The following is a 9,519-nucleotide window of genomic DNA, read 5'->3' on the forward strand; positions in this document are numbered from 1 at the left end:
TCTCTCTCTCTCTCTCTCTCTCTCTCTCTCTCTCTCTCTCTCTCTCACTAGCATCACAACACTTCAAGTAGTTTTGCCGCCACCGACATCTGCTTTCACTCTTCTCGATTTTGCACTTTTTCTTCTTAATTTGGTATCCTTAGTTTCTCTTAGTTCTGCTTTATTCTATCTATTCATCACTTCTTTGGGTGCTCTCTTAGTCTCTTCCCTGTGGGGTTACACTTTATCACTACATTAAGGTCCTCTGAGTTTGACCTCTTCATCACGTTTCGAAACCATTTGATTCACAAATTTGGTTTTCCTTGAAACTCCTGCCAATTCTCAAATCTCTTTGTAGTTGTGTATCTTTATAAATGAGTAATTATAATATAATTTACATTTAAAACAAATGAAAAAAATATTCTCATAAAAATTTTATTAAAATAAATTATAATTAATGTAGGTACAACATATACAATTAATAAACAATAAGTTTCTTATTTATTATATTAATAAATTTACTTTAAGGTTCAGGAAAATATTTACTTTTTTTTGGTTAATTGTTACAAAAACATAAAATTAATATAAATTAATTATAAAAGCGTCTACAATATAACTTGTAATATTCATTAAAAGTTTACTTGATATTTAATCAAAAACCTAGTAGTAGTTTTATTATTACAATTGTTTATTATACTTAAAACCTCAGTTCTTTCCATTTTATTTAAAAACTATTCATTATAAAACAAATTTTAAGTAACATATCCATATATATAGTAACATATATTTATTCTCGATATTATTTCTATAACTCTAAATAAAGTTGAACAACTGTAAATATTCATAATGTATATAAATACATTTACATAACAGTTTATAACTGTATATTACACCCCTCTGAAGATCAATCGAGTAATACAAAAGTACAATACGAAAACAACCTTATAATGAATAATAAAACAAACTCAAAACAAAAATGTAATATTTTTCAAACAATCATTACATTTTAACTTAATATATGTGTAACAGAACAGCATTTGTTTCTGGTATTTTATGTTCAATTAATCGTATAAAACACAATGAATAAAACAATATCGGATCATGATAAGTTCGTACTTTTTTTGACAATACATTTGACATTCTTATACTCATGTAACTCAAATATAAATTAACGCTAAATCGTTAGTAACATTGATGTTTGTCAAACTCCAAATTAATTCAAATAAAATGATAATATATAAACTAGCTGCATTATCCGTCACTTATGGGTTAAAGCAGGGGTCAGCAATTTATTTCTATGGTGGTCCAGATAATTTAAAAAATATATTTGGAGGGCCAGAAAAAACTTAAACGTAATTATATCAATAGTGTTTTTATTTTTGTAATAAAAACACATCATAGGACAAATTATTTAATATTAATTATTTATAAAATAATTATAAATTCATACTAATAATAACAAAATTGTATACATAAGTTTAATGAAAGAAATTACATTTCTTTTCTTGAGCTAATTTTTTAAAATCTGGTACTCTTGAAGAAAAAATGACATGCAAAGTGTTTTCAGAGTGGTCATCAGCTATTAATCTTGAACGGTATTTATTTTTTAAAAACGTCATTTTAGAGAACGAAGTTTCACATATATATATGTGGAGCCAAAAATAGTAGCTAGTTGTATGGCTAGGGTTTTACAGTTCATGTATTTATCTTAGACATACTTTGTCCAAAAATCTTCAGTAGACAAACTATTCTTCATTTGCAATAAGATATTTTCTTACAATTCAATACTAGCAAAATATTTTTAGCGGTCCAGTTATTGCCCTTCCACGAGCCGGACATGGTCCACGGGCCGCCTGTTGCCAACCTCAGGATTAAAGTATAAAAACATTAACAGTAAGTAGATTAATTTAAAATTTATTTTTAAATTTAAGTTTGACTATATAATACTGTTGCAATGATAAGGATAGAATAGATTTCCATAGATAATTCAGATGTGTTTATTTTATGGTCAATGTTAATGAAACCAATATATCAAATTACAAATTCATACAATCTGTGATTTTTGATTTTTGATCAGTGAGTGAATGATATTTGATATTATAAGAATAAAATTATTTAGTAAAATTCTTTTTAATTAATTAAAATAAAATAGTTATTAAATATAGAATATAGCATAAACTATTATATAATATCTTCAAAACGCCTAAGAAAATGTATTTATTATCTTTAAAAAAAAAACAGAAGCTCATAATGTAAAAATTTTTCATTCAAATATTTTATAGCAATGGGTCTTCTACAGACTCTGCATTTTTATTTGAAATGTTTAATTTCAATGATGTCCCAACTAAATAAATCCTTATAATATCTTCAATTTCTACATTTGGTATAAATTGGAACTTTTCAATACATCTAAATTTCAAACTCTAAAACAAAAAAATCGTTTTTATCTTTAATACATTAAAATTTTTGAATATTTTCAACATTTTTAACCTTATATAATAGAGCAACAGTTTATGAAAAAAATAATTTTTTTCTTTTTTTGACCATTGAAATTATACTCAGTTAGTCACTGAACAATCATTGCAGCATTGATCTTACAGAGATAGATATTTTCTTTTTTGAAAACGGCATAATTCTGTAATATATAAAATAAAGTGAGAACAATTTGGAGTTTTTTCATTATTTAAGCTTTTAACTGATTAATTATATGTATTAAATATACATATATTGTAATAATAATTAATAATAATAATACATATGGGATAAATCAACTCCAAGTGCTTTATCTATATATCAATATTATAAATATAGAGTACTTGTATAGGTGAATATATTCATATACATATACATTTACAATATTTAATTTAATTGTATAATAAAGTGTCTTTTGTTTTAATAATCTTCCCATACATTGTAATTAGGTAATTAAGATAATTAAAATAATCAATCAAAAATTATGTATGTATATGCACAATGTAAAATAATTACCATCGATGACTAAATGTTTAACATTTTAAAATAATAATATCCTTAATAGTGTTGATAATATATACATTATATATTATCATAATTTCAATTTCAATAAATAATTTCAATTTTCATTAATGGTTTAGCTAGACAAAAAAATATAACGCATTGCAAAAATGTAGTTAAATTGCCTATATACATCGCCGTTTTACCGGTTTCGTTCATTTATTCAAAGTAAAACTTAAAGGATGTAATGAAAATTAATGATGACCGTTACGCAAATAATGAACAACTTTTAAAATGGTGCCAAACGATCGCCTTAAAGTTATAAATACTTATTTGAGTTATACAACTCTTTAAATTAGTTTATCGCTATACCCGTTATAAATAAATAATTATCATGCTAAACGTTGCAAACAAGTAAAATATTCCTAGTAAAATCAATTATAATTTAAGAATCTTTTATTTGACTACTAACATGATGTCAATCAGTTATTAATTTATATTTTTAATAATTTATCATTAAGTATATTTATGTTTTTACCAGGACTTGCAAACGTTATGATTATAACGTTATATTTGATAAATAACGATTGAAATTTGTAAACGTAATTATAACGGAAAACGATAAACATAAATAAATAACACAAAACAAAACTTAACGTTTAACAAAATATCATCATATATCATCATCATACATCATTATCATTAAACAAAACATAACGTAAAACGGTATATATTGTACTCCATTAAACGAAACAATTAATTTCCAATTATTTAATAATACTTAGTAGTATTCAATTATTTATTCAATCCAAGAATTAATTTTATTCCGTATACGGCCTATCCAGGAGATCCCGTATTAGATATTATTTTAAAATGTAATAAGAAAGTATTAATAGAATAATTTAACTACCGATAGCTAATAATAGTGATACTCTGATAATATTGTACTATCTGTACTACGGTCGAAATTTATACCATTCAAGTTATTGAACTATTGTGTTCGGTGTTCAGTTTGCTCAGATTTGTTTAGTCGTCACTCGTCAGTGTTTGTCTAATTGTTGTCAAATGTTAAATATTTATATTTTATACTAATATACTTATAGTTTTAACGTGCATACGTTTTTTTTATATTAGTTAATTCATAGTTGAAATTCAAAATTTCAAAATAATAATAATGGTTTTTTTTTTATATTTATTATATTATTATAAAGTCCTTAGAGCCTAGAAAATTTATTAAATTTAATATTACATTATTATTTATTACTCTTAAGATAAATTATTATCATACTGTTTTATCATTTATTTTGTTCCATTTCTTTACGAACTACCTATGTATTGTAATTTAATCTGTATCATTGTACCCTATATTTTGTAAATAATATGTAATTGGGTTATCTAACCCATTTAATTAAGTAAATAAAATAAATAAAATTATACAATACCTACTTAAAACTCAGATTAGGGAAATTATGTTCCCATAAAAAGGTCAAAGTCACTTTTAAATTGCGGTCTGTATACTTTTAAAACAGGTATCTAAATGCTTTTGAATTTTAAATAACGATAAACGCAAAAATTTTATAATTTTTTAATTCTGAATAACGATGAACACAAAAGTTGAGTAACGTTTAAATTTTGAATAACGATAAACTCAAAATTTGTATAACGTTTTGATTGTAAATAACGTAAAACAAAATTTTTTTCAAATGCAAGCCCTGGTTTTTGCACATAAGTACGCATTATATATTTAGCATTCCGGCTTGTTGGCTTGTATATAGATCTTCAAATCCCGAGGGTAACAACTAATTTCAAGAATTGTATTACTTGTGTCCGGTTAAAACAAATCACTTGGAAAATGACTTTCTCAGAAAAAGTATGCGTCTAGTTAATCATTTTTTAGGACGTGCTCAGCCTTATTTGGTATGTTATAAATTTGATTGTAAACCAACCACGGAGTTCTGTTTTTCCAAAATATGTACACTACGTAATCCAAAAGTTGCAAGGTATTTATGTTTAGGTATGTTTAAAGATTATTAAATAAATAAAAATATTTTGAGAATGTATACTTATACAAGTGTACTTGTTTATAGTTTATCTCAGTGGCCTTATTCATTACTGTTTTATAATATATTACTAATTGCTATTTTTTTGTCAAGTTACGTATGCTAGAATCAACCTATATCTTAAAAATATTGATAGAAAAACTGAATATTTTTCTGTTTTTATTGTCTGTGATCCATACAAAGTAGGTTCCGAACATTCTCAGATATATATATATATATATATATATATATACGTTTGCTTATATTTATTTATGCTTATTTCCCTGTGAAAAAATAAAAGTGACGAAATATAAACAGGCAAACTATAATTTCCTGCTTTTCACATAAATTTTTTTGACAAATATGGTATTTAAAATTTTCTCATATCACCGTGTATACAAACGATTGGCAATTAAAGCTATGATAATTAAAATTAACATCTTCAGTGATGATATTACTCTGATGATTATTTATTATTATGAATTATTACTATTATTAAATATGATTATTATTCTTCATTACAAATAGTCAACTAATATTCGTTTGCAATACTGAAATTAAAGATAAAAAACTTCTTCCTTCCTCTTTTTAATAGAGTCATGGGTAAATAAAACACAAATATATAAAACCCTATAAGTACAAATTAATAAATTATTATTATCATTATTATTGAAATAATATTTTCACGGTGCATTATAACTCAACTTAATTAGAAGATTAGTTAAAAATGTAAGTATAATATATTACTCGATTTTGATTATGGCTGCTAAGTAATACGAGTTATAATAAATTATATCAATAACATGATGACAATGCAGGAAGGGGGCATACGTCACCCGCTCCCGAAATTTTATCTACCTATGTTAAAAATATGTAAACTGCGCCCGAATTTTTATCTATGTTAAAAAGGTATAGTGTAAACTGCGCTTGACTTATTAACTTATTAAATTTTTACTTATTAAAGTCTCTATATATGTCGCTTTTATTTATCACAGTCTTGGAATAGAAGTATCAAACAAAATGGTTTAAATAATGACTATAACAATAAAAATAATGATATTAGAAAATGGTTAGTTCAATGTTACAGTTAACCATTTCTAAATCCAGGAAGTGTATCTGAGTATTTTGTCAATTATTTAATGAAATTAAGCCTGACGATGAAAGAGTGACACGATTTGCGGATTATTTGGTAGACGTATATATAAGTGAAGAAGCTCAGTATTCACCTGAAGTATGGGCTCAAGTATCAGCAGAACCAACTTTAACCACAAATGCATGCGAGTATTTTCATTTTCACTTTAACTCCAGCTTTTATACAACTCATCCAAATATTTCCATGTTCATAGAAAAGTTAAAAGAAATTCAAATAGAAGTATAAATTAAACTAAATAGTATAAATGAACCGTTAAAATTCCAAAACTCTGAAATAAAAAAAACAAAATCCGCGAAAAATTAGAAAATTTAATTAATAAATATCATAATGATCAAATTCCAATTGAGGAATATGTATCCATCATATGTTATTATTTGTAATATTTGTATTTATTCTGCTTTTTAAAATTATATTTTTTTTAATTATTCATATTATATAGCTGTAACGAATTAAGTATTTTACCTGGAATTTTACCCGGGCACAGTTAACATGTCACATTTTTACACTTGATAAAAACTAAGACGCAGTTTACATATCACCTTTTTATACTTGATAAAAACTGGGGCGCAGTTTACATGTGTGATTTTGTGTTTACCTGTATTTTGGGCGCAGTTTACAATCGCCGCAAGAAGGTGTATCATTAGTGCAGATAACTTATATTACAGACGATTCGACGGAAAACGGATTGCTCTAATACTCTCGTGATTTATGTAAAAACGACGTTGTAATATTTATTCGAGGTTTTTAAAACTTCAATTAATTCAACTAAATACGAGAAATCCTCATCGATGAAGTGAATAAAAATGTGCAAACTCTTCTTACAATGTCATACAATCATGAACAAGAACGTTATCGTCGAATACATTTCATACTGATTTCAGACTATCAATATATTTTCAAACACTTTCGAGTCTATTAATACTCGACATATGACGATTTAGCATGATTTAATTACTAATTGATTACTCTTATGAATAAATATAATATCATATATATTTTATGATAATTATAATAGTATAAATATAGTTATAATTAACATCTATTATTAATAACACAGTTGATATACTTCTAAGCTAAATTATTTTTTACAATTATTTCTCCATCTAATACCTTAAATTTACAAGCATATTTGAATAAATTTTTAATATGGAGTTAGCAAAATGGTTTGCCGTTAAATGTAAATAAATTAAATTTTATTTAATTTTTACATACAAAAAATGCTATAAACTATGGCTATTAAATAGGAAATATTTCTATCTCAAGAGTAATTTCATTTAGAGATTTAGGGATTATTTTTGATTTTAACTCATTATTCAGATCTCACATAAATACTTGTAATAAAAATCTCTTAAGATGTTAGGTCTTCTTAATCGAAATACAGTTCATTTTAAAAGTATTAAAATTTAAAAAAATTATTTTTCTCGCTTGTTAAATCTCATCTTGAGTTTAGTTCAACAGATTCATTAACATGTATATAATATATACATATTAATATATATATTATATTACTCGTATATTATTGTTATTACAATATTATATGTACTATATAAATAATATATGAAAACAATGGTTTCAATAAAAATATTTGTAGTAAAAAAATATACTTTTTGATTTGTGTTTAAACATTTTGTTTTTTGTTGACATCCGGCGTCATCATTATTTCCATTTACGTTAGGACGTTACATTTTTATTTTCCCCGGGCTTCAAATTTCCTAGATCCAGTACTGCTTGCTGCCATCGTCTTTTGTAGGGCCACATTCTCGGAATTTGCTTACAATTTAAGTGCGTGTAATAAAAAGTTCAACATTTTTGTTTGAATCGTTTAAGTTATGAAATTTTCTGAGCTGAATCAATTTCATGAAAAAAGATTCGAAATTAAAATGTATTAAACTAATTACGATTTCCATTTTTTATTTTCCTAATTTTCGTATTGATTTTAAAAATATTTTTTTTTTTTTCTGTAAACACTTTTTCGTGTGAATCTACGTACCACGTATCATTTTGGTCAAACACTAAACCCAGATGGTGCAAATGTAGTTATTAAACTTTTTTATTTTAATTGAGCATAAATGTTAACTTTTATTTATATTTCCATAGTTAGAAACAAATTTTTCGACAAATAGTTTTATAAAAAAAAAAATTTATTGAGCTTCAGAGTTTATTAGAATATTTTAAATTTTAATTTATCCTATTTTATTTAGGACCCCATAATTTATACAAATATTATTTTTAATTTTATTTAAGTAAAATGTTCTAGTATAATTTATTGTACTTAGATATTTATTATTATACTCGAAGAGAACAATATTTAAAACGCTTAGGTCGTCTAATATTTAACTTTTGATTATATTTTAGAACAAGGACGTAAGCAATTTTAATTAAATTTATAGGGTCGTGAACACTATATAGCACCACGTTTAGAATCGCTGTTTACCACAATGCTCATACGTTTTCAAAGGTTCAGCGCGTCACTACTGTGTTGGCCATTTATTAAGCGCCGAAATGAAGGCAATTCCGACCACATTGATGCCGAGTAGTAACATTATGTTAATCATAAATGATTATTAGTGAGAATGGTATTCTCATTAATAAGAAATAGCCAACATATGTGAAACTAAAAAACACATAATATCCACACGTGTATAATATGGTTAAATATTTGTTTCGATGGAAAAATTATTTCGTGGTACTTTATGAAGTTGTAAGACCGACACATTTAAATGCATATATTTTTAATTAATTCAATGAAAATGGTGTCATGCGCAGGTCATATTAATCTCCGATTCATTGTAATTGTATTCCAAACATTATTATAAAAAAAAAACTGTGCAATGACATATTTCACATTTAAAATAAAAGAATGAGCATACATAATGAGAATAAAATATTTGGTCATTCATAATCTCTTTTAATTAATCAAGTACAAAAACCAGTTTCATTCATTTAAAATTGTATGTAGCTATTTAATTGTTTTATTTCGATCCCTGTAAAGTGTACAGATTTTTAACAAAAAACTACAACAGCGATAATACGGATCGTTGTACGTGTGTTTAATAATAAGGAAAACGCGACATTTCCCCCGCATTGAATTTTTTCCCTTAGCATACAGCATTTGAAATGTGACTATGTCGTATATGACCATCTAACATAACTCCAAGAGTTCCAAAGACTTACAATCTATAATATTATGTACATAAATTGAATACTCAGTGTATTCCAATCCAAAATTCAAAACCATTGGTAATCTAACATTTACATTCACTTTGTTACATTTCATATCACACTTTTATGAGTTAAACCAGTGTTTCCCAAAGAGTGTGCCGCGGCATGCCGCGACAACTTGAATTATTTTTATAAAAAAAACATAAAATGATT

This window comes from Sipha flava, unplaced genomic scaffold, assembly GCF_003268045.1.
Source record: "Sipha flava isolate LNK unplaced genomic scaffold, YSA_version1 130_pilon_pilon, whole genome shotgun sequence".
NCBI lineage: Eukaryota > Metazoa > Arthropoda > Insecta > Hemiptera > Aphididae > Sipha > Sipha flava.